Source organism: Plutella xylostella, chromosome 21, assembly GCF_932276165.1.
Source record: "Plutella xylostella chromosome 21, ilPluXylo3.1, whole genome shotgun sequence".
Lineage (NCBI taxonomy): Eukaryota > Metazoa > Arthropoda > Insecta > Lepidoptera > Plutellidae > Plutella > Plutella xylostella.
Window position 1 is genome coordinate 99,693 of NC_064001.1, and position 27,471 is coordinate 127,163.

At 38.3% G+C, this 27,471-nt stretch overlaps 1 protein-coding gene across 1 annotated transcript in view; it reads right to left on the reverse strand.

Moving 5' to 3' along the window:
- LOC119693133 (neurotrimin) overlaps positions 1 to 19,497 on the reverse strand; it is a 51,107-nt gene extending 31,610 nt beyond the window's left edge. Inside the window, exon 1 of the mRNA XM_048628619.1 lies at positions 19,284 to 19,497. The gene's annotated coding sequence lies outside the window, so the exon portion shown is untranslated. The remainder of the gene's footprint in view (positions 1 to 19,283) is intronic.
- Positions 19,498 to 27,471: the final 7,974 nt, after the last annotated feature.

Here is a 27,471-nt window from a genome sequence, read left to right on the forward strand (position 1 = left end):
ATAATTTTCCCCTTAGCGCCACCATCCATCACCCGCCGTTACTGGCTCACATTTGTGTCACGCTGTTATGTTTTTTAACGATACTTAATTTGCTTTAAGGAAAAAAACTGTTTAATAAATTGAAAAGCAAATACAAACATTGCACATATTATTTATTGTATGTTTGTATGAATTGTACATTTATTTCATAGAAATATATTTTACGCAGTTGAAATAAAATGACTACTGTGCAATTCAATACCTTCATTGTTTGTTAGTTTAAACAAAATAAAATGGGCAGGCTGCCAGTGAATAAAAAAGTGTCAGCCTATAACAATCAATGAAAGACGATCCACTGATAGACAGACGGACCGATATTGATCGCTTTGTCATAATCGCAGCGGCACGTTATAGCTACTTACGGAACTCCAAATCTAAGGAAAGGTAGAGGTATTCCCAAGGTGCTGGAACAATGAGCACATTAGCCAGTGTTTAATTTCCCGTGGCTGTCCGGCGGCGGCGGCGGCGCGGGGTCTCGGCGGAACTCATTTAGATCAGCGCGATACCGCGGCCGGGACTCACCCGCCGGCTCACCCCATCACTGTCTCTACTGTGAGGTGATAGAGTCCTTGATACTACTTTGATTCGAGTAAGAACAGTTTTTGAGGAATTACTATGCATGCAGCAGAATAATTTCGAAATTCTGAAGACCTATACGCCCCTAAGTAAAAGGAACTGGTGATTGGTTCATTAAAATTCATTGTGGTCTTTTAAAATTTAAAACGAAGTGCGGTAGCTGCCAATAAATCAATCAAGAAAATACATTAAGATATATGTAATAAGCTATCTTCGAAAGAGTACTTCTGACGGTTTAAAAATTCATCCTTTCATGTCATAAAAGTTTAGCAATATGCAGAGTCGCCGTGGTCCCGACTGTCTGCAGCTTCAGAGTTCTCAACTCGACACATTGTGCTCAGTCTAGAGCATTCCACGCTCGTAACGGCGATGCGAGCACTTCGGAGCTGAACAAATGATCTTTTTCAACAAGAAAATTGTGTTTTTACCCATTCCCGCTGATTGTGGACTATTTGTCCGAGCGAGTCGTTCCCTCTACGAGCGCCGGCAGAAGAATAAATCCTAATGACTAACAACTGAACATGCCCGGCTTTGTAGCGGAACGATTCCGTCCAGAGTCATGAATAATCAAACAGTTGGAATTTCAATTATGATTACATGTTCCTGCTCGTTTCTGTCGCAGCGTGGTGTAGGTACTTGCGGATGTTATAGATCGATAAATAGCTCTGTAACTTGGTTGTGTCGTAAAGAGCTGTGAGTGGATGTGGCGTGACGTGCGCTCCGCCGGGCGGGTAATGGCCGCTCTAATGCGAACACATCTAGTAAATTGTTTGTGACTATTCATGGAGTAAGTAGCCTGTAGTGATGTCTTAATTACAGTCGGGAAGGAGCCGACAGCAGGAGTGCAGCTTGCGGCGGACTGTACTTCATGAATAAATAGCGAGTTTGATTTTGCACGGTGCAGGAGCCGCCGCCTGAATGTTCGGATATTTATTATTCACGATATTCCGTATTTTGTGAAATGCTCAGCGGAATTTCCTTCATAACACTGGTTCCATATGAATAGATTGGTATATAAAACAGCTATGTAAAACTCGGTCAATATGGAACGTGTAGTTCAAAGATATTCGTATTACAGTATAGTGCATTATATTATGTAGTTTTAGATATTCCATTCAAAATACTTCCATGTGTTACGACAAGATACAAGTTTAAGGGCTCAATAAATTCATTATATGAACAAATTGGCGAGTCTTGTTTGAATATGATAAATGAACGCAAAATTTGTGTAATAAAATAAAATAGTTTTATTTCAGATTCACATCCATAGTAACAATGCCTAATGATAGTAATATCCTAATGATAGTACTTACTTGCGACTGCACAGGCTAAATGAAAACCCTGATTTATCAGTTCTCTACATTTTGTACAATTAGCGGAAGTATTTCTGCAAGAGCGAGACACAACCATGCGCCAGAGAGAGACGGAAGATACAACACATACACACGGACATCGGTACATAAGTTCACGGGAACTCGCACGAAACACAAGTTTCTCAATCTACGTGACGCGGTAGTCGAGGTGAAGCCACCCGAGTTTAGCCTCTATGCCTCCAATATAGAAGTGGATTTCAGTCGTGGCGCTTGCGGATAAATTCGTGTTTTGCTATAATTTATAGAACCCGGAACAAGCACAGCGGCTCAATGTGCTCCTCCCGGCGGTTCCATACAAACGTAGCATTTCATTGTAATATTTTTAGATGGGTGAATTTCCCTCACCATTCTATGAAATACTTAAAGATACCTTAGATTAAAGTAACAAATATTATAAAATATGGCTTGTCTCATCTAAATGTGTGAACCTGCCAATATGGAGTGGACCAGTGTGGTGGGAAATGGACCAAGCTTAGAAAGGGAGTTAAAACTTTGGGGATATGCAATGAATAAAATATTCAATTCAAGTAAGCTAGATACTAGATACTTGCAGCCCCACCTATAATATAATATATTTATGTAACAACATTCTCTAGCAATAACTAAGGAGTATTTGAGGTAGAAACACAAGGCTGTGTTTGTAACGTTTCCACCGCAGAAGCCTCCGAGACAGAGCGGCTAATTATTTATGCATCTTTATTCCAGCCGTCAGCCACAGCGCTCGGACTGAGCCGGTTCTGATTGTTATTAAAATACCTTTTTATTTCAGGTTGAGCCTTCTTTGGCTTACGAAACTATTTCTATGCATTTTTATTATTGTAGATAATTATTTTGTTGCTGAATCACAATTAATATTCCGGATGAATTTGTAATAAATATTGAAATACAGTATGAATTGTCATGCCTATACAATTCCGAAACTGTATAGTAGATACTGAAGATAAAGATAAAAAAGTCTTTAATTAGTTTTTTATCTTTATCTTCAGTATCTACTATACAGTTTCGGAATTGCATAGGCATATAATAACACGTAAAAACATGTTTATTTTTAAATAAATCAAATATTTTCTTACTTCGAAATAACACTTTATTTTATTTTATATAGCTGCGTGTACCTTATACTTGTCCAAAACGCTATAGGCTGCGGCGTAGCGCTACGAGCTACGACGCGGCGTAGCGCTGGCGTAGCTATGTAAGTACTACGACAAGGTGGCGTAGCAAAGTCAGTTGTTGTTCAAAAGGTCTTAAAGTGCCTATACGTTAGTAGATAGAGTGAAATATTAAGGATTATGGACTATTTTATATAGTAAAGCGGTAAATAAGAATAAATGTGTGTTTAATAATCACTACAATACGTGAATAAGTCATTAAAACATTCTCATAAAACCCTTGTAGGTAGGTACTACGAGTATATTCAAATAGTCAACGTAGTTATTTCACATATTTCTACAATTTGTGCAAATTGCCCGCACGACACGAATATGAAAACAGAAAAACTGTAACAACCCTTATGCGAGGACAAATTGGCCATTTTCACAAAGTGCTGTATTAGCGGCGGCGGCGGCGGCGGCGGCGGTGGAGGCACACGGGGCCCGACGCACTCGTGTGGGATAAATAAATACTATCCCATCAAAAATATAATAAGGGTAAAGTGGTATAAGTAAAAGACTTGCAGTCTCAAGTTCACTAATTTTGACTGCGACAATAACAACTTAAAACAAATATAGTCTATATTTGTAACATATAAAAGTTCATCAAGCTTATTGCATTTATTGTATGAGCTGTGAGTCGCTCGCGAGTCCCCCGGTGCAGCGCGGCCGCTACTCCATCGGAATACTGATGAGCAGTTGTGCCGCGGCGGCAACAGAGGTACCTCATGAATATTTACTTTATTTCTTTTCGATCGACAGCCTCCCGGAATCGAGCCTATTTCCCCGCTGGTGTAACTGAACCGCCACCGCCGTCACGTCACTTTGTTGGCTAAATAAAACTCTGTACGGTGCAACGGTGTTTTGTTATAATTGTATTACTACTAAATGAAATGGATTCAGATAAAATTAATATAAATTAACCTGAATCTAAATCTCTCTCTGTTAAGAGGGTTAAGATTTAGCAAGCATTTATGGTTGATCAAAATTGAAAGCCGGCGGTAGAATCGTATTGCGCGCCACTTGTGTTGTGTGCTGAAGCCATCAACAATGTACGAACAAACAAGTGGCGCGAACACATCGACAAATCACAGAGCAAACTTGTGGCGAAGTGACGCGTCACCGCGGCGTGGCACGGGGCAATGTGGGGCAATGCGGGGCCAGGTGGGGCGGTGTGGGGTGGCGCGGGGCAGCGCGGCTGTGGCCGGCGAAGCCATTGTGCCTCGGAACATTGTTCCAACAACTTTCTCCTAAGCTCATTATTGACAAGACCCTCCAACTAAACATTTTGTTTTGGCCTAAATAAAGTAAACAATGGCTCTCTCATAATATCGTTGTTCCACTTTTCTGTAAGAAAAATAATCTGCTTAAAACCTTACTCCGATGAACAGGATTAGCCAGCCGACATGGAAATGCGCTATATTTGCGTTTTATATTGTTACTTGCATAAATCTTTAAATTGCATTGAGCTTAATCAATTATACGAGAGAGCTGGCTTTCAGCTCGGAATAAAATGAAATGATATTAGAATCCTATTTGTATTTCACATTCACCAGCTTCAGTTTTAACGTTGCAAATTTAGCATTTTATTTACATTACTCGTACAGGTATGCAAGTACCTACAGTTTGTAAGTTAGATCTAGCTTTATTACTATTAGTTTTATTCTTATTTAAAACGTACGATTGATATCTTTGAATATCTTTAATCAATAATTTTACCCCCGCATTTACGTAGATTTGTACAAATAGGGAATATGCATAATTTTTTTTAATACTTTTATTGGATAGTTTTACATCACTTTATTATAGTAAAATAAAATTCAACGCCAAAATAAGTAATTTAAGGTATTTTAAAGAAAGTTAAAAAATTACAACCATCACGACCACTTTGAAATTCCCGTCAGGATGGCGGGCTGGTGTGACGTCATAATCTTTTAATTTCAAGGCTCAGAATAATGAGTACCATCAGTCGGCATGTCGGCATAGATTTTTTACCTAATCAAGTAATCACAGAGTACTTTTGTATTTTCAACAAACCAATGTTGTCATGGTAACAAACGAAAAAGGAAGTGTATAAAGTGTGATCAGTGGCTGTTTTGTAATGGTAATAAAGTGTGACCAGTGGCTGTTTTGTAATGGGAGCTAGTAAATAGCTGCTAGTAGCTCTTTTGAAATGGGAGCGCGCAAACCAGAGGACCTTTGTACACAATATTACGCTATTATGGTAATATGAATATAAAGTAATATTTGTATTGTATGTAAGTACTTACTGTAACTTTGGTTCTCAGTAAGAGAGGCTAGGGTTAGTGGGTCATTCTATTCTATTATCTGTGGGGGAGTAAGAACCTGCACTTGGCTCTCTTGAATGGAACCATTGTGCATATCTCAAAGGTCATAACCCCCTTCCTAAGCTTGGACCATTTCCCACCACGCTGGTCCACTGCGGATTGGTGGGTTCACATATCTAAATGTGCTTAATCTAAATATTGAGGTTTCCTCACGATGTTTTCTTTCACATGCTACATGATTATCCCCGAATTTAATTCTACAAAAATAATAACGTATAACATACATATTATCTTTTATTTATAATAAAAACCTTTCCGCAGCTGGCCACAGTTTACTCGTGTATACTGCGTAATAAATTTAATGTGTCCAGTTCTTCTGATTACGAGAATTCTTCCATAACTTAATTTCGAAAAAATAACAACTTTTGAAATATACCTACTAACGACTGCCATTATAACCTAAAAGTAGAAAGAGCAAATTGTGTCATGTTCATGTCATAATACTTACAATACAAATGTAATTTTATTGTGTTGCAATATGGAGCATATTTGAGTGGCTCGTTGACTAGCGAATGGCTGTTTACGCCTCATTACAAAAGAACAACTAGTGGCAGCCCATACACTACCAACAAAAAATATAAAAAGTCCTAAACTTTGCAAACAAACAAGCATATCAAACAAGAAGTGGAAAGGTTATAGGAGGCTAGAATCTATTGGAAGTATTTTTATGTGATCCATCGTATCTGATCACAACGAGCATCACAAACACTCGGTGACATTAACATTTCTTTGTTTACACTTGACATTTATTTAACTTCCGCCGTAAACGCAAAGAAGTTATTATTCTGAGATTGATATTTAAAGAATTTTGACGTCACATCCGCCCTAAGAAAACGGGTGACGTTTTTCTGAAGTTAGAATTTACCGAAGTTTATTTGTACTTTTCAACTTCATTTACTTGCTCAAAAATAAATTATAATCAAAAATAATGATGGAGGCGTAGTTATGAAATAACAAAGTTTATTATAAATAATATTTGACCTTTATTTGAACCTCTTGCATATTCCCTATTGTCAGAATCCATTAAAGAATCTTCAATCAATTTTTAATCCCACTTCAATTTGCGCGTGAGGTGGAGGGTCCTCGCCGGCTGTGCGCGGCCACAATGGACCTCCTCGCCTGTGCCTTCATTGATTTCACTCGAGCAGCACGGGAGCGGGACGCACATAGCCGGGCCCGCGAGGGCGAGCGGGACGGGACGCCTGCGTTTGTTTTTAGAAGGATCTCAAAGTGATGTTGTGCTGAGTCGCCGCTGCAGACCTCGCAAGGGTCGGCCAGAGACATGGTAGAAAATATTCACGATACTAAAATAATGGTATTGTAATTCATAAAGTTCTATGCAACTTCAGTATTTTATAATGCCAAGTTTTTTTTGTTAAATACTATGTTCCCTGAGCCATAAGTCAGCATTCACACCTGAGACTTCACAAATATTCATTGATTCAAACTATAGGAGTGGCGCAGATGTAGCGCAATTCTTGCGAAAATTGTACCATTTGGCACATTTAGAAATGAAAGTTTCAAAACGATCAAACAGTTAGAATCCACTGCAGGCATTGGACTCCTCCAAGAATCGAGAGATATTGTCATAATCTCCACGCTTAACAGTAGGATTGGAAATGTTGCATTACACAAATATTCAACACAGCAGTCAGAGTCACTAATCACTGCGCCATCCGGTCATCATTTTCATCACGTACCGTTAATTTTATTATTGAAAGTGTAAGTCCTGAATGATATACATATTAAAATGGACAAAGATTAGGGCGCACGATATTATATTATTATTCTACAATTAGAAGCAGCCATTTACCCCAGAAACCCAGTGTACATTAAAATGAACATACCTTAACATATTTTAAATTTTACATGATTTTAAAGAAATAGCAAGTTGTTGCGAGTGATGAGTCATGTGCCGTGTCGCGTATTCACGTTTAAAAGCTTTCCGCCGCCGTCCCGTTGCCGGCGAGTCCGTGATCGATGGAACAAACTGCGGAAAGCTCACAACTATTAAACACTTTGTAATTCTTCGACAGCTTAAAAGCTTCTTAAAGCTCGTTTACTGCAAACATTTGACTTAAGAGCTTTGGAACTTTTGATAGTTTGAGAAAATATTTCGCTGAATTTTACACAAACACTGCAAATGCATTTCTAGGAATGCATTCGAATAAACTTCGCAACTATGAAGGATATTCAGGAAAAGATAACTTCAAACGTGCAGGGACCACTTCAAAGGATTCAGATCAAAAGCTTTACAATAACGATTTCTTGAAACCATCTGTTTAATTAACATGTCTGTCTTCTTTCACACACACACACCACACGCGCACACACACACACACACACTCTGAGTGACACGTGACGCGTGTCACCGGCGGCACACTCGTCGACACCGACTCCTGCTGAAGTATCACGCAGCTTTAAATAAACACTTTTGATGTTTCTTATTTCTTATTTGCCTTGTTAGTTACTACTTGGTAAAGTAAGTGAAATGTATATACAAAGTTGATTCTATACGTTAATAATTTATGATTTAAGTTACAATTGTCGAACAGAGTATCGGTGGCAATCCTAGACGAGGTCTAGTGTTAGTATAAAAAAAATATAGGTACTTCTGGTAAATCCTGCGCTGTCAACCTCTGACTACTGATCTCAATAGCTATAGCTAATCCAATCACACCTTACGCTAAGAAGAAGAGGAAGACGTATAAATAAATATGAATTACTCGATTATCACATTTAAAAACTCACACAAAAAGCAAAACATCTCAACATTCCCTGAAAGTCTTTATCGGTATATCCTCAACGTTTCACTATAACGTTCGTGGATTGTTGTTACTTCGGCGGAGATAAAGCTCTTCGAGGAAATTCCATAACGACACTAAAGAAGGCGTTACGTTTTATTGCGCGAACTCCGGACAGGTGTGGGGATCTGCTTCAATATTTCACATACATGTCTACACAATCGTGCAAATCACTTTCATATTTAAATACGGATCTGAGTACATGAGAAATCGACATTCGACACGCTTCATCGTGGTCATTGTTAATTTTTAAAGCATAACTTGCTAGCATATTTTTTCAATTTAACCTGTCTAAATTAAGTGTCGTTTACATATTTCTTTAACAATTCGATCATTATGAAATCATATTTTAAAATAGGGCAAAACACCCAGTAACTGACCACCTTAAGGGAGTTGTTCCAGTAATTTGTCTGTAGAGGGCTCAATTCTTATCGCTTATTAAATCCGATTTTTGTTTTAAAATCTAGAATAACAGAGCTATATTCCTAAGTAAATAGCAAACATGTAGAAGCTTCTCATTTTTTTATATATTTTTTCAAAAAAAAAGTAGTGATTTTCCCAGTAACTGACCACTAAAACCTAGTAACTGACCACACTCAATGCCAGTAACTGACCACCAATTTAAAATGGTTTAAAAATTGAATCATCATTAAATCTTATTATTATTTATTTATTTGATTACTTCATGTAATAGTACCGATCCTCTGGTCTCTTTTAATGTGTGACACATCACTTTTGCTCAAGGTTTCTTAACTGAAAAGTTCATTAAATTAATTCATCAGCTTAATGTATAATTTAAATGATATTTTATCCTAATAATCAACCATTTATTTATTAAAAACACATGTTTATGCATTTTTATTAAATACTTAAAACAAAGGAATAAACACACATGCACATAGTGAACACGCATTTTAAATTTACAGCTTTCAGGGAGGAGATTAAGAGGCCCCAATATAGTACCTTCAGATAAGTCATAGAAAGGGCGATTTTGTTTGTCCGGAATAAGCCAGGATCAGTGGAACAGGCCCATGAAGTATTCATGGTGCCAGAAACGAGATTTCCTTAAATATAAACTAGCGAATCCAAGCGCTAAAGCGGGTCTTTTCCATATTCGGTATCAACTGATGAGGAGGAATCGTGGCGAATCATTGTATTGTCGGCCTGGGAAAACATAAATTCCCCGCCGGAAAAGTAGGCCCTTTCTCGCCGGTCCTTTCAGGGATGTAGGACCAGAGACAGATGTTTTTCATTATTGCTGAAACCCCACCCAAAGACTTTCAGTGCAGCTGAAAGCGTCATTGAGGCTAGCCCTTGTATGACCGAATCAGATATTGGGGTTTAGTTTTTCAGGATACTTAGATGGATGCCTCGACAAACGGGATTTCAATGACTTTATTGAGGATTCAACTAAAATATTTATGATGCTGTTGAAACGTGCTTTCGTAGGTAAGTATTTGGCCAAAGACAGGAGTAGTCATTTCTGCAAGGGGGACAGGGAACCTTTGCCTCGTTGAAGAGGTGTCACTGAAGCAGAACATCGCTGTACTTTCTGCTTTTTCCGCTGCTGGACTAATGTGTCCGCCAATGATGGTATAGCGTTGCTAGTGGATTCAGGATAGTTGTGGTATCGGTTCCAAATGGCTGGGGTGTTGGTCGTGGTAACAACTTATCGAAGAATGCCCCATTTCTTGAGAGACAATTTTACCGTTCTGTTTGAAATCCGTTGGCCGTTCATAATGCCATTGAAGGGCGTGTTGGTGCACCGGCTGAGGGTGCTAGCATTGTAGTGATGCTTTCTTTTTCCTATTTTGCTGAAGTGGCTTTGCCTGCCTTTGGACAAATGTGGAGGCGCGTTTCGTCGGTAACGTATATTCGGGTTGGGTCATTAATAGCGTCATTGAGGTCTTTTTCGCCAAGTGCTTTTGTGTTCGGGGAACCTATTTCATCTGGTTCACAAGCCCTGGCATTGGTTAGGTACGCCTTCAGCTGTTCTGAAGATAGCATTTGAGTATCTTTTCATAGAGTGAGATGGTGAAAGCCATTTGTCTCCTGGTCTTGCATTCTTGAAGGGACTGCTCCAAGGATTATCTTTAAGGAAAAATGCTGACATCTGTCTTTATCCTGGAGAATCCACATTATCCTAGGCTGACAGTATGCTCCACTAGCGTTTTTATCTTCCTCATCAGCTAATACCGAATCTGGAACTAACTTGGACTTTGTGTTTGAATTCTCTATATTTTAAAAGGTGCTTGCATGTCACCCTGAATTATTTTGGAATGTCTTGTTGATCCTAGTTTGTCTCAGACAAGTGGAATTGCGTTTTCTATACTTTTTTGCTATCTTGGCGCTCCTTCATCTCGCTGAAAGCTGTAAAAATATGTCATATATAATAATACCAGTAACTGACCACCAATTTACCCAATAACTGACCACCTATGTCAGTAAATGGAAGGAGTGAAGATAGAATGCTCATATTTTGACACAAGAAAATGGCACATATGAGCTTTAATATTACGTTCTTATATTGCCTAAATTCAGCTTCACCCAATAATCCCAATAACCGACATAGGTGGTCAGTTATTGGAAAATCGCTGTTTTGTCGTCCAGTAACTGTCCACCCCATTAAAAACAATCAAACGGGAAATAACAAGCTGAATCTTATTAAAAACGTAATCTTTGTAATTAAATCTATATGGTATATTTTTTTCTTTCATTGATTTCAATTTTTTTTATGGTAAAATTTACGATCAAAAAATTCACTTACCTTAACAAATACGTTAGTCACAACTGCAATTTACTCGCTTCGCGCGCCAACTGAACTTTTTCGATCGCTCACTATCCATCTGTTGGCGGCTGGCAAAATCTTTTGTATCAGTAATGCTCTCAATGAACCACAAAACAGACTGGATGTTCACTAGATGGCCCTGCTTGGCTATATTTCTTATTTATCGGAGTTGAAGACGAAGGTGGTCAGTTACTGGCACATGGTCAGTTACTGGGTGTTTTACCCTACTCTACATCATTCAATTAAATAAAATGTGCTTTTTAATAGTATGCACGATGAATGCACTTAATGGAAAACAATACATTTTATCATTAAGACATTAACTTTCACAGGTCCCATATTTACTAGCACTAGCTTGCTGCCCGCACCAGCCCGCACTCATTGCCTACTCTCACTGCCTCACATTCCCCCACGCACGGTCGCGCCCACTTCACGTGGTTTCAGTAAACGATTCTGAAAACTTCAGGCGCCGGTTCACGGTCAGATCGGTATCGGCCAATTCAGGGAAGGAAACTATTAGTCGTTTAAGCAAACAGAACTTTGTATTGTAATTAACTAGCCATTAAGTGTTTTTCTGTATTTTCCTACGTAGGTAAGTACATTGTTTTCAGTTTAACCCAACGACATTCAAAAACCCATCAAGAGGTTTACACTAATTTCAATAAGGTTTTTAAAGTATAATATAGTGCTTATATAACAACGATTTAATATGCAATAATTTACAATATACATAATATGAGAAAAAATAATATAATGGATTGCTTACTATTTTTTTAATCATAAAGTTTTTTCTCAATGTGCTATGTTTCTCAATAGCTTAAGTGATGTTAGTTATTTATATTATTTGCGAGGACGTTGCCAGCTTAGATACCCGTAATTCTTGTAGGTAGGTATAATTATAATAGTTGATTGTTTAAATGGGATTATTTCACTTGGCGATGGCGGTGTCGGATTACACACTCACCTGTTGAGTGTAGAGTTACTGTGACACAGTCGCATCTCAGGTCGCCATGCATTCATTCATAAACATTTGTTCCTGAAGTTTAAATTTATGTAGGTAGGTAACTACACAATTATTTTTATAAATTCTAAGTATAATTTACCTGCAGTAATAGACAAATAACTACATAACTTTAATGTATTATCCGACACTATTATATAACTATAAGTAATTTATATTGATTTCATAATATACGGTCATGGGAATTAAATTAATGGTAGTTTTTAATGTTGGCATTGATCATTTTAGTAACAAGAAAACAAGTGCCGCAATTCAAACTTCAGTATACTCGTATGACAGTAGAATAATTGTACTACACGTATAGATACAATAACGAATATATATTTATATTACTATAATTTGTAATGGACCAAACTACTAGAGTATTCACTTATCTGAGCTTCATGTATAAAATACATGGTATTGGAAATACCTCCCTATCAAAATCTACTTACTTTTTACCTACTTATATTGTGTTCCTTTTGTTATCAGTATCAGAATAGGAGCTTGTATAAAAGTGGCATATATATTGTGACATGATCTACCAGCTACAGAAGCAGGTCACTATGCTTCATTAATTAGGCCACCTCCCGCCGACTGACGTGATGTGATGTGGCCGTCCGACAGTATTATAAACAATGCTAGATTTTATGACAAAGATTGATGGTTGAATATTATAAATATAATATGCATACGTACATTAATGCACCATTGTAGAGTAATAAAATAAATACATTCACACCTACAAAAATAAGTCATAGTCATTTCCTGAAATATCTACAATTTAGGTATAGTCGATTGCTTTATTCAGAGGGTTTATTATATATTATTTACCTCATAGCATATTCAATAATAATTGTTATTTAATAAAGTGCATTTTTATTTCAATTGTATCAAAATGGGTTCCCAATTAAAAACTTTTCCTTAATTATCTCTCCGATGCCATTTTACGAATTGTACTAAAATAAATTTTCAAAACTATATCTCACATTTACAAACTTTCTTCAGTCACGCAAGAATCACTCACAAGTCACGCACAAGTCGTGTCACAACACTTTTGTCACGTCACATAATCACGGGGCCCGCACCGTGCGATTATTCATTACACTTTTCACTTTACTCACAACACCGCACTATTAAACTACCATTTGTCACTTTCGTGTAAGTTTCTTACAAAATGATTTGATTCGGTCATTTTCAATGTGGAACAGAAATGTGTATTTTTACTGGAATTTTCGTTATTATGTACCTAGTCGGTTCTTGACAGCGATGTAATATTTACTTATATCTTGAGTATAAATCCTGTTAACGACACACACACACACCACACTTGTCTAGCAAATACGCACCTACGCCGTTTCTATTTTGGTGATGAATAGATTCGTCAGGCTCTGATCGACGACCCGTGCACAATGGTGCTTCCGCGGCGGAACCATTCTGCGTTACAACCTTGTCACTCCAAACTTACGAAGCAAATAAATGACAACCACTAAAAGTATGTATAACTTCATCAAAGCATGTACCTATCCATAAACTTTTTTTCGATGAAATACTTCGTCAAGTAGGTACATAATAGGTAGGGTAACGTAACGTACCTTGGGACGCTTGTACCTCGGGACATTGATTGTATTTTAAAAACCGGCTAAATAAACACATTAAAATTCTACCCTAGGCATAGTATTTTACTCGCTTGGCAAAACTAGTGAGTCTCGTGATCATACCAGCATTGAGTTTTTTGGAGTCAAAAGTAGCTTTTGTATAGAATAGAATAGAATAGAATAGAATAATTTATTTGCGTAAAACATGGTATTACATAGATGTCAATATTATCGAAAAGTGCTCATGTTTAGCCAAATTATATTAGCATGCAAATCATTATTTCTAGAGTAGGTACTTACAAACTAATATTTACATTATTAACTACTCTAAAAATTCTTGTAGGCTATAGAAATTGTTTTCTGTTAGCCATTTATACAATTTGTTCTTGAACATATTAATATTTAGGGATTTCAGTTCATTCGGCAACTTATTGAATATTTTGACACACATAATAATACAACTTTTGCTATATTTAGCCGATTTAGGTACATCGTTATACACCAGTCTGTGCGGATTTCTTTGGGCTCTATTTCTCACATCGTAAGCATTCAAGAACAAGAATTTATGTTGCATTACAAAGACACTCATTTCAAATATGTAAAGGGATGGTAGTGGTAGCAAGCCAAGCCTCCCAAACAGAGGTTTGCATGACTCATCGGCAGGGACTCCACATATAGCCCTGATACATTTTTTTTGCGCAACAAATACTCTTTTGATGTCCGTACTATTACCCCACATTACGATCCCGTATCTTAGTATAGATTCCACGTAGGCACGATAGGATATGACAGCGGTTTTCTTGTTAGTAATTGTTTTTATTTTATTTAGTGCGTAGGCAAATCTATTCACTCTATTGCATAGGTTATCTAGGTGCAGTTTCCAGTTTAAGTCCTGGTCTAAGATAACACCTAGAAACTTAGTATTCGATACTTCTTTGATTCTGTCAATATTTAATTGAAAATTATATTGTGAATGTTTTGATTTATGGAATTGTATATAATTAGATTTTATTCATTTGTAGCCAATGTATAATATCTTTAATTGTATTATTAATTTGAATTTCATGGTCATTTATAGTGGAATTATTAGATGTATCGGATGTCATATTGGATTTATCAGATGACACAATAATTGAAATATCGTCAGCGAATAAGATACATTTGTGTCTTGTAACTGGGTGATATCATTGATATAAAGTAAAAACAAGATAGGCCCTAGTATACTGCCTTGGGGTACACCGAATTTATTTATTCTAGGTTCGGATGAATATGACCTCTCTTCCTCGATTTCAATTTTTTTTATTACCACATGTTGTCGTCGTCCTGTCAGGTATGTTGATAGCCATTTGTGAGCAATGCCTCTAATTCCCATTTTTTCCAGTTTTCCCAATAGAATTTTGTGAGAAACGAAATCAAATGCCCTTGATAAGTCAAGGAAAAGGCCAGTAGTCAGACGGTTTCTATTGAGGTTATTAAGAATTTGGTTAGTAAGATTGTATATGGCCAAGGACGTGGACTTTCGTCTTTGGAAGCCGTACTGGTCGCCACTGATAACATTGAATTTAATACAGAAATCTATTAATCTCTTGTACATACATTTTTCAAGGACTTTGGATAATATAGGCATAAGTGTAATCTGGCGATAGTTGTCGATGTCCTCTTTGTTACCCTTTTTGTGGATAGGCCTTACGATTGATAGTTTTAACACTTCAGGGAATATTCCAGTATAAAATGAGAGGTTAATTAAATGTGTTAGTATAGCTATTAGTTGTTCTATGCTTTCCTTGATTATATAGTTTTTTGTGTTGCTTTATCTCATTGAGGCATGCTCAAAATAAAGACATGGATGTCACGTATAACTTTTCAGTTATGTAATTTTATGACATGGCAATTATCTGAAAGATTCCTATTAATTAAAAATAAAGATATTTAAATTTTGGTTAATTATTGCTTTTTTGTACCTTGGGACACGATTAAATTTGTACCTTGGGACACTGTTTCCTATGGCTTTGTACTATGGAAAATGCAAACATCTAAATAACGCCTTATATCTCTGTTCTTATTAGTGCCAGAGTGAAACTAGACAGAAGAGAGATGCAGTAAATCAATAAGAACAGAGATATAATATAAGGCGTTATTTAGAAGTTCGCATTTTCCATAGTACAAAGCTATAGAAAACAGTGTCCCAAGGTACAAACGTGTAACGTACCTTGGGTCAAAACAAGCATTTTTACTTTTATCTTAATTTAATAAAATCTGGCCACACTAAAGCTTTAGCACAAATACTAGTGATAATAGATTATATATCCTACCGAATAAAGAAAATTTCACATTAATATCTTAGTTGTACGCTGCGATAGCTTCATTCAAAGTTGGGGTAGTCGAAAATGTCCCTAGGTACGTTACGTTACCCTACATTATTTTATAGAAACAGCATAGCAAAAAAGAATGCTCAAATGAATGCACTAGTATGTTCTAACATCGCGTCGCCTGTCAGTCACTATGTCCCGGCGTGTACGAGGTACAATATTAATTAACTAAGCGATAATCGCCACTGAGTCGGGCTAATAACTGAGCACTGCGTAATTTAATACTCACATCATAATCCCGATAGCTATTAGGTTATTAGTTTATTCATATAAAATTACTGATGTGAATGAATAAAAGAATAAAGAAGTAAACTTATTTAGTAGGAATCTGGTAGGGTGGTTGATAAAAAAGGCCGAGGACTGAGCTACAGAGTTTTGTGGCGCTCCTTGGAGAAGCCCTTGTTATTATCATGTGCCTTTATACAGCATGGACGATTTAGTGATGATTATTATGAGTTTGTTAGAATAGATTACATAAATAGGGATGTTGTAACTAATTAATATTGCTACTCAAAACAAATACCAATTAATAAATCACTATAATGTAATTTAATTTTGAGATTAGCAATCATACTATGTGACAGTACAGAAATACCTAAGCAAGTACTACTATATTTTTTTAAGTGGGTGCCATAATGCTTTAGAATACATACAGACGAATTGAGAACCTGCTCCTTGTTTCGAAGTCAGTAAAAAAACCGGCATTAATTTTGTTGCTCAACACTGTTTCACGTTAAACAAACAAACAAACTATCGAACTACCAATTGAAAATTATTGTGAGTTCCAATTTCTTACTTGCATTTTACATAACTGAGGCGTGGAAATGAAAGTTAAATGAAGTGGAGGTCGCTAGCAAACGTTACCTAATACTTTAATCTGTGACATTATTGTCATTTCTTGAAGATATATTACCTCTCAGTACCTGAGTATTTTCAGGAGGAACCTAGACAAGGCGCAGGAACAGTCAAAGTGCGAGGTGCGAGCAGCAAGTTGCGAACACAACACCTGCGACTAAAGCTCGCATCACTCGGTACTCGCATGTTCGCGCGACGTTTTCACGAACTTATATTACCTGAAACTTGTTTTCCTCTTTCACAAGTTTCCTAACTATTAATTAGGGCTCAAATTCCGCGGCGTAGCAACAATTATTTTAGAATTTTAATGAATATGAATTCGTAAAAGTTTGACAACTTCCAAGAATTCAATAATTAGGCAGGTAATAATTTACAGGCAGGTTTTAAAGTTTCAGGCTCCAGCCCCGCACAATGGACGCTATACAATGGGCGCCGACTACTTCTACCTACTTTACTTACAACAAGAACAACAACTTTTCAGTTTCATACTAAGTACATAGATATAAAGTATAAAATAATATGTTTTTTTCCTTAACAAAAAAAACGGTCTAATTTAATTTAACATGTATATTCAATTATTTCAATGTTTAGGCTGTCCGCAACCGCAGGCTCTTCGAAGTTCTTTACAAATATTCAGGGTAGCCGATCAACATTCAATGGGAACTTTAGTCTCCATTTGATGGATAAATGTAGGTACTGAAAATATTACGTAGGTACTATATTAGCTAATTTGTTTTTTGTTCCAACAAGTACATAGGTCATATATAAGTATTATAATACTTATCATTAACCTTTACCATATCATAACTATTTTCCAATTTTCTTACTAAACGCTTTGCAATTTCCTGAAAGGAACTCATGCTTTTAAACTAAGTATGCTTGCTATCAAAAATCCTTGACAATAATTATCTTGCTTTCGTAAATTTAATGTAAACAGAGATAGAAAAAGAGATGCCAGTCCTAAAATCATGTATCTTTATTATATCATTTCAATGAGAAAAATCACTTTAGTATTCTGTCCAAATCGTCTAGTTTCACTCCGCGACGACTCGCATTAGCGGCGAGCCCCGCGTTCCGGGGATTTATGAAACGTATCCGCGGATGAAATAAACGCAGCATAAAGGACATCGCATCGCGCGCGGAAAATCACGCCATAAACTAGTGAGGCGCCATCACCGGCTTATCACGTCCCGCGGGCCCGGCCCGGGCGCTTCCGGCGGTGACGGCCACGGCCGGCCTACACCCGACATTTACCCCAACAAAACGTCTCTCCAGAATAAAAAATTCAACGAGCAAATGGGACAAGAGAACTCCAAAGACCATCTTCAATTTATCAGTGTCTGGGATCACGTGAAAAAAAAGATCTGCTCAAGAGAATTACGGCATATGTTGTAGAATAAATCGGGGCCTCCGGGGAAACGACGTAATTCATTTTCTGTTTTTGGAGCAGAAGTGCGGCCGGAGTGGTCGGTGGAGGGGTTTATGGGAGTCCATGACGTGGAGCTATAAGCAGTTTATCGCGCCGCTTCAGCCGGAATAATCCCATTGACCCACGGCCGCTGTGGTGCGATCCCTCCAGGAACCGACTTGAACTCAATGCGGTTACAACAACTACTTCCGCCAAAGCAACTTTTTGATCACCGTCACTCCAATAACTCATTAAAGTTACTGAAATATTAGGTTTCATAGGATAAGGTATAATACCTAAGTAAGTATTAGTATGTACTTGGCAAAGAGACTTAAAAATCTCTTAGCCTCATGAAAGGATACCAACATTAAAATTGTTCGCGGCACGGGTATGATTCGAATTTGCAAAGTTTGAATGAATGTTTTTTTTTTTCCTTCAAGAAAAGTTTTGTTTTAATAACGTTTCTTTGACTCTTTGTGGTTTCGATTTCACTTCTCATAACTATAACAATTTCGGAAATTGTGTTTGTTTGTAGCTCTATTGCTTTGCTCATCAGTCATCAGATGCTTAATTACTTGGTTTGTCATACAAATCAAGTAATTAAGTATGTTGTACCGTCGTACAAGTTTTATTATATAAAAAGGTATTACACCACGGTGGTGCCAAGAAAGAAGTTAAAGAGAGAGAAACCGCATCTAGGAGCCGAGTGTCCGCGCGCGGACCGCCGCGGCCCGGCCAGCCCCCACGGCCAGCCCCCGCGGCCAGCCCCGGCGGGGCATTAGCGCGCTCACCGCAACTTTTCGTCACACACTTTCGCGAGCTTTTCACGACTATTTATTTTGTACACGTGGAGAACATTGTTTTGGTTTTTTAAACGCTATTTTTTTATCATAGAAGTTAAATATATTTAAACCTGCGTGAGAAAAAAATATTTGGCACTTAAGATAACCAAATTAGCAAGCCAGCGCCGGACGCACCTCGGTTCAGTCCCGGAGGCCGGTCCGGCCCGCAGCAGCCGGCGACTCCTCACTCGCCACTCACTCACATCACACGCTCACAGCGAGCTACACATCCGTCGGTTCAGATCCTGGCACAATGTTACGTCGTACGGCGGTCGCGATCGGCGCTCGCGTCAGAGACACATGGCGACACGTGCGTGCGGCGGAGCGCGGCCGGGACACTGGCGTCCGCCCCCCCCGCCCCCCCGCGGCGCGCGCACTGCCCCCGCGCGGCAACGATCCTCCGCAGCAGGGGGGGGGGGGGGAGCTGCGCCGCCGCCGCCGCCCGGCCGCACTCCGCCCCGAACCGCGCGCCGGCCGACCGCCGCCCGGGCCCACGCAGCACTCACCAGCAGGGGTGCTGGGGACGCATACCCATTCATCCAGAAGATTCACTTTTATCTGCATGCTGGATGAGGGTAAAATTTTAATAAGCTGAACATTAGAATTTCAAAAAATAATAGCTCAGTATGTTTTTAAGATTAATATGGAGGCTCCCGTGACATAATGCGGACGGTATTAATAACTTGGCGCTCTATCCTCCGTGCCTCACGTAAAAAGTGGATCATTTATTACATTTTGTCAAGGCGCGTAAAATGACTAAAATTTTAGGTAGGTAACTAGGTCCATTTTCAAAATACCATGGCTAGCAAAATTAAATTCCTTATCATTTACATTCAACAACATAGGGCCTAGCCCATAGCAAAATTAAATTCCTTATCATTTACATTCAACAACATAGGGCCTAGCTCATAGCCCTGGGGTACCCCATATAAAAATACTCGGTTCTAAATCAAATATATAGGTATTATGCCGTGATTACACGTTTTTGAGCACGTTTTCTATTCGTGTTATTGTTTGTGTCAAATAAATGTTTCCTTTTCGCTCTAAAACTTGAAGTTGTTAAATGGGTCACGAAGCAAAAGCTTTTATTATTTTCTGAGTTTCATGCCTTTCTTTACCTCGCTACGACACATAAAACTTGTGATTGTCAAACGGGATGTCCTTTTCCGTGAATCATGCACACACGTTTTGTATATAATATGTATGTATATTTGCGACCTTTTCTCTTGTTTCTACTCCGTGTTTGGCGCCACCTCGGACCGAATGCGTAATGTATTCAAATTTCAATAAGGACACATTCTTTCTGCCTTTATGTAGGATTATGTGTTCCAGTATGTTTTGGGTTCGTAGTAAGTACTTCGTAGTTTGTCTTCAGGGAGAGTGTGGGCGGCTGGGCATGGTCGCGGGACATCTGTCGCCGTGTGTAGTTGTCAGCTGACGTCGTGTCGCGTCACCTCACGTCACGTCATGGGGCGGCCGTGGTCTCGCATAATGCGATACAAGAAGTTTCGGGCCGCGCGGAGTGAGATCGATCGCGCGGTAATCCCGCGAGCGAGGCTGCGGTTCTCAGCCCCACTTTTTACAAATGGCTACGCTTCGGAATTTAATTTCGCGCATTTCTTTACGCTATCGGATATTGTAAGGATTTGCGGATTCCCTTTATCCGGCGGGCGCCGCTCCGCGCCGCTATTGTCGTGTAATTGCTCGCATAAAGATATATTCCGTTTAGTCGGTGGAATCATTGGAACTATTTTATGTGCAGCGGTAAAATTGCGCAGCGATTACCTGCCACGGGCGGGCGCGGGGCTGAGGGCGGCGGCGCGGGGCGCGGGGGCGGGGGCGGCGGACACTGCTCCAGTTATTCAGCCGGAAGATTTCACGCACTCCTCTAACCTTATATAAATGGCGGAAACGAAACAGATTATTTTCACGGCAGCTTCCACTCCAAAATAATAAATTTCACATTGTTTGACAACATAAATCCCCGTCCACTTAAACCTGGAGCGGGTCGTAAAGTCGAGCAAAAATAGAAACTCCCTAAATTTCGTTAAGCGTAATGTCTCTCAGCGGCAGCTCCAAACTTGTGCGTTCTATTTAAGACTGTCCTCCCTCAAAATCGGATTTTCCTCATCTCAGATAAATCTTGAATGAAATAAAACAAACAGTGGTCGTCCGTCGAGGGATCCACGATGCGTCGTCGACGGGGATTAACTCAAGAGGAATTTCTCTTCTGAATGAAGTGCTCATGAGTTATTGCCTATTTCACTTATTTTCATCCATGTCATAATACCTAGGTATTATAATAAAATTCCTGCAGATTTTTCAATATTATGTTCAGTACAATAAGTTACATCGTGTGGATAATAATAATCTTAATTCCAAAAAGATGCATATGTGCCTGAACTAGGCGAGAACTGTATTTCAGGCATTAGCTCTCTTTTATTTGAGAACAAATTTATAGGAAACAATACAACTATACAGTATACAAATACATACATAAGTATCACAGGTTATATTTTTACTTATAATCAGACCAAATTGGCCTTAATTTACCATACATTTGCCTATATGTACATGTCATCTAATAATCATAGTTCTTCAAATGAATATTAAATTTATTTAACTGCCTATCGGAAAGTGTACAAAAAACTCGAAGCAAACATCAATTTAAAAATCATATTTAAGTACTTACCTATGTAGGTGACATGCTATTGTGAACACGCCCATTGTGTAAATGTGAGAACTAGTGCAGCTATTCGCTATCGAACTCCAACTAAGTATAAAACAAGTGAAAAAGTTAGACGAGTAACAAGAACCTGCTCATGGCTCACATTCAGCGGCGGATGAATGCAGCTCAAGAATCGCTAATGCAAATCTTAATTAATATAACGCGCCTGCAGCAGTTGAAGCGACAATGGGGGCGTGTGAGCTAGAGTACAGGGGGTCACTCTATACTGACGAAAAACTAAGTATCAGAGCGCTGCTGCACGAGCCACGACTCTATGTATCTCCTTGTGTTAAACGTGTCGATTGTACGACACCTCTTGTTCTTTCGTTTTTCGTTGATATAGAGTGACCCCCAGGGTGCAGGCACCTGCACAAAGACGCGACAAGTTAAATGAAGTGCAGCAGTTAGTTGCAGCCGGCTGGCGGAGCAGCGCACGCCTCAAACGGGGAATCGTTTTTATTTTCATTGTAATTTTTGAATTTCAGCCAATACTTATCATACATTACACATGGTTTTCTAAAGGTTCCACTAGCCAGTCAGTGTTGTAGTGTAACGGTGACGGTGCCGTTGCTGTAAATCTTAAATACCGGATTATCCCTTTGACAAATCATAGTCTTAAGCGTAGGATAAATTACGAAAATTATGTTTTTATTCCACTTTGAGTATCTAAATACTTACGTATAGTGTTAAAATGTTCTATACATGAGAAACATTCTAAATCCGGTGTTGTTTTTGTCCCGTCCACCTACAGCCGCGGGCTTCCAGTTCGTAATCTTATTTAATTCGCTGAGTAACGTCCTGTTGATTTTACTACAACAACATTGTTCACAGTGTTTTATTTCAGAGTGTTCTTATTTTGTAACAGTATTAAAATGTTGTTTTACATTTCTTATCCCGGAGTTGCTTTGCTTATTCTACTTTCCAATTTCTACACTGAAAACTATACAGCCTGTTAATGTGTGTATTTCTTAGCACATTGTTTAAATTTATTAAATATTTTGATAGTGATGTTATAAAAACATAAAAATTATAAAAAATAAATGAAAAATATAACATAAAATTCTTAGAAAATGCACAACTTAAGAAAAACGTTTTCATCGAATTTTCAAGAACACGAACAAGTAGAAAGAAACAGTTTAAACCGTGGCTGAAGCACGAGCACAATGGGAGCGACCGGCTCGATACTTGACGATATAGCATTCATTGTGCGACGGAAATTTATCTCTGCGGTGTTCGTTACACTCCCTGGCTCTTAAGCCAAATGGGGTAAAGGTGGATTTGCCTCGTATTTTCTTCCATATTCAGCCGTTGGTAACTGCTTCTCTGCAGTTTCGTTCGAAGGTTCTACCATTTTTCCTGCGCGGCGTAACGACCTCACACTGCACTTGTTAAATTATAAAACCGGCGAATGTACTGTTCCTGTAGTACACGCGGCGGAGTGGAGGTGAAATGTACGAGTGTTTCTGTTAAAGAAACACACTATGTGCTGAAGTATACTTTCAATCGCACTTTTTTAAATTGTAACTGGTTTGACTTTATGTTGTAAACTGTAATTGATGTTTTTGAAAATAAGTCATAACACGTTAGTCCATTGTTATTTACATTTATAGATAGATATAATATTCTTTGTTTTTACACGAATAAGAACAAATTACTTATACAAAAACTTATTATACTATGACATAGGTGGCGGTCTGATCGCTTAAGCCCCAATTTCTTCATAGTCGGTTATCTAACCGACCATGGATTGGTTCAACAATTATACGTCATCTCCATATAAAATTCTTGATATATGTGTCAAAAGTCAACCACTAATACCTGGTTATGCTCTAACCGACTGTGGTGAAATTGGCTCCAAAGCAATTTTTCGATTCATCCTTTTGAATCTTTTGATGGAAGGATATTGATGATATCAGATATTTATGATCTGTGACTTATGTATATTCTGGTATTAAATACTTAATTGTACTGATGACTACTACCATTTTATATTGATTTATTTTCAATTATTTAAGACCCAACTTAAAATAAATTTCCGTAAAATCTATATCGAGCTCTACAATTTCACAAACGCGGTTACAGGGAATATAAAAATTTCTTGGTATTGTATACTTGATATTAATAATAGTATAATGGTAGCCGTTTAGTAAAGTATTAGGATTATTTCGATACAACAACGAAACAAGTTTTTTTTCCGTACGAAGTCTCAGCATAGTCCATAGTTCCCAGTAAATAATTGCCACATTGCCATTTTACATGACTGACATGACTGTCGTCTATCTATGCTTACTACAGAACCCTTCATGGGTGACTTCGAGTCAAACTTGGCAGCTTATTACTGAAGTGCTTAGTGAATCTAATAATAATGTCGTTACCTCGTCGCCAGCAGCGCATGTGACGTCACACGTGGCCCGCCGAGCGACGCTGACTGACTCAACCTTATTACCATTTATTTATTGGTCTAGACTCGTCTATGTCTTATTCAAAACCGCGTCATTTCAGAAGGGAACTTTTAAATTCAATTGCTTTTCGTTTTCTTCTATTTTTGTCACTGAACGTGTTTGGTAGAATTGTATAAAGTTGGCATTATTTTCTTTGTTTCTTTTAAAGGTTTTCCTCTGGGGCTTTCATAATCGAAATGAGTTTTGACTTTCATTAATTAGCAGTTTTTATGTAGGTACAATTTCATCAATAATCTACCAGATGGAAGCGTTTAAAAAACACAAAAAAAAAACTGTAAGAATGCTAGCTGTCGGATATTCAATAGAAAAGACTTAACTGCTGAGCTTTCATCGTCGTAATGTTTGCTTATCTGAAAGCACCACGCGGAGTCTGAAATATTAAAGTTAAGCAAGGAAAGTCGTTCCTTCATTAAATTATCGAATAAGTACGTCGTTTCTCCAGTCACACTCGATTGTTATTTAAATATTTATGAACGCTCAAAGCTCATATCCGTAGCGTGTTATGTTTGAACCCATAACCCATAAGTAATTACCAAAAATAATAGTGTAGTGTAAATGTTTATAACTGCACGCGGATGGGTATTATTTTAAGCGGAGTCGAGGCTCGGCCGGAAATGTGATTATGAAATATTCAGTGTGTTGCGGCACACTCGCGAATTAGGAACCATTTGCATTGGTTCCGTCGAATAACTGCACCGGCCGGTATACTGGAGCACCGGCCGTATACCAGCGTACTGGCCGCCTACTGGTGCACCGGCCGCGTACCGGCGCCGGCTGTCGGCGTGGCACTGACCGAGTGACCACGGCCCTCTGATGTCATATACTTATGTAGTGTAGTGCTGCTACCATATTTAGACCACGTGGAAAACTACAAAAGGAACTAGAATTTGCTAAAATACCGCGGTTTAACTTGTACGTACGAAGTTGTTTGAAATGTGTACTAAATGTTAAAGTTGAGTATTAAAATTTAGCTAATACATACATTTTAATTCTTATCCGTGTAGAAATCTTCAAACCTACTCATTTGTCCGGCAAACTATGACTAACTGCCTCCGTACGAGCGCCGCAAATTACAGCCCGCGATACAATTAAAATAGGAACGCGATATTTTGTGACGTTCCAATTTCGGTTTCGCCACAGTTACAGCTACAGTGAGCGGGGAAGGGCGATCGCTGAGCACAGATATGTCGATTGATAACCGCTTCAGCACACCCCGCGCCCCGCGCCGCCCCGCCCCCGCCCGCGCCTGCAGCCGCCACGCTATCACGTAAACATACGTCCAACACCTTCAGCTACACCTGTTATCCTGTCTATATCCTGGGGTAGGCAGTGATGGCACTGCTCTTCATTTACTAATCGTGTGAACGTCAAGCTGGCCGCCGAACTTAGTCACGTTTTTATTAAAAAGAAACAAAAATGGAACATTATACTTTTAGAACAAGTAAAATGATTTATTAGGTAATTTAGTCAAAATATATATATATATATATATATCTCTCCTAGCCGTATTCGGCCATGGCGACTGCGTTCAAACTCCGTGTTTTATAGTTGCTGAGGGTTCCGCTGGTGTGCCCTCAAGTGACTTATATAGCCAATCTTGGCTTGGAACGTTCGTGCACACTGGGCGCACGTTAAGACACCGTTTACATAATTATAGTTTATGGCCGCTGGTGGTCGGGCCTTTAACTCGATACGAAACGGGACGAGTTTAGTCAAAAAATATTATACCTATCATTCAGTCATTCTTAAACTAGAGTAAAAAATATATGTTTTTATGTCGTATAGTCAAAGCATAAGATAACATTAATTGGATATTGATTGAAATACTAAGTAGGTAGGGGTAGGTACCTACTTAGTTCTGCTTTATTTATTAATAGCTGTCTTGGTATTTACCACCACTCGTCAATAAAGTATGTAACTCTGACGTAATAACGATCGACACACTACATTTGAACATACAATGTACCTACAAACACAACACTTACAATTACATTCCAATGCTAGGTATAAAAAACAACATTTCAATTAATAGTTTACATTAACAGACAGCAATAATACTGTCTGTTAATGTAAACCGTACCGTGGGTAATCGCTAGTAATATTTACATAATCGCGCCGCTCGTGGCGCAAAGCCGATCATATTTTTTTAGCTTTCATGCATTTTACAGCATGTCATTTGCATTCGAATATTCGCTCCACTTTTATTCTAATATTTATTGCGGTTTCAGCCACTCTTGTTTCCTTCCAAAAATAGTTGGTTAACCTGGTTTACTTCATAGCTTTATGATTTCCAGCCAATTATAAAATCATATTATAAATAATTTTGTAAGATGAAACGGCAGGTTTAACCTGAAAATATGACCTTCCTATGTATATATTTTTCACATGAATTCTCTAACTTTGCAGCTTTATAGTTCTCTAGCCTGATATATTGTTTGATGACTACCTATAACATTACATGGCATGCTAGATGCCATCGAATCTTTACAGTCTGCTTTGAAGAAGAAGTATATAGAGTAAACAAAACATGTTTGTGTACTATGTAGGAGTAATGTCATTCAACAGGAAGAAAGTTAACTAACCTTTATTGTGGTACCTATATTACTTATTCCTGTAAGTATTCCGGTAGAATGTGGACTGTGGAGCAAGTGTACTGAAGCGTGCGTCGTAACCTCCTCGTGTCGTAAATCCCACGTAATTTACGACTCGTCGATTCCAAACGAGGGAAAAGGTCTAACTTTAATTATCATTTTATGATGTCACAGGTTACTTATTGTTGAGTCATATACTTATGTTTAGTTTATACACAACAGGCTTGAAAATAAATAAATTTAAATTTTCATGTGATATGATTGAGCGTTTTTGATGTGTGTGGCCGGGAAATGGTTTTCTCAAACACCGTGCCAATAATTTATACACACTGTGTATTACACAGGTTGCTGTCGCGTATGTTGGTTGACCCGAAGCAGGTTGAGTAAATCATTGTTATCGACACAAATAATTCTATGGTTCAAAAAAGCCTGGTCTCTATTACAGACGTCTATCCGCATACACCGCAACATAAATTCCTTTGCCATCGCTATTCAACCTATTTATTTACTGAACTCTTTACGTATGACAAACACAGCGAGTG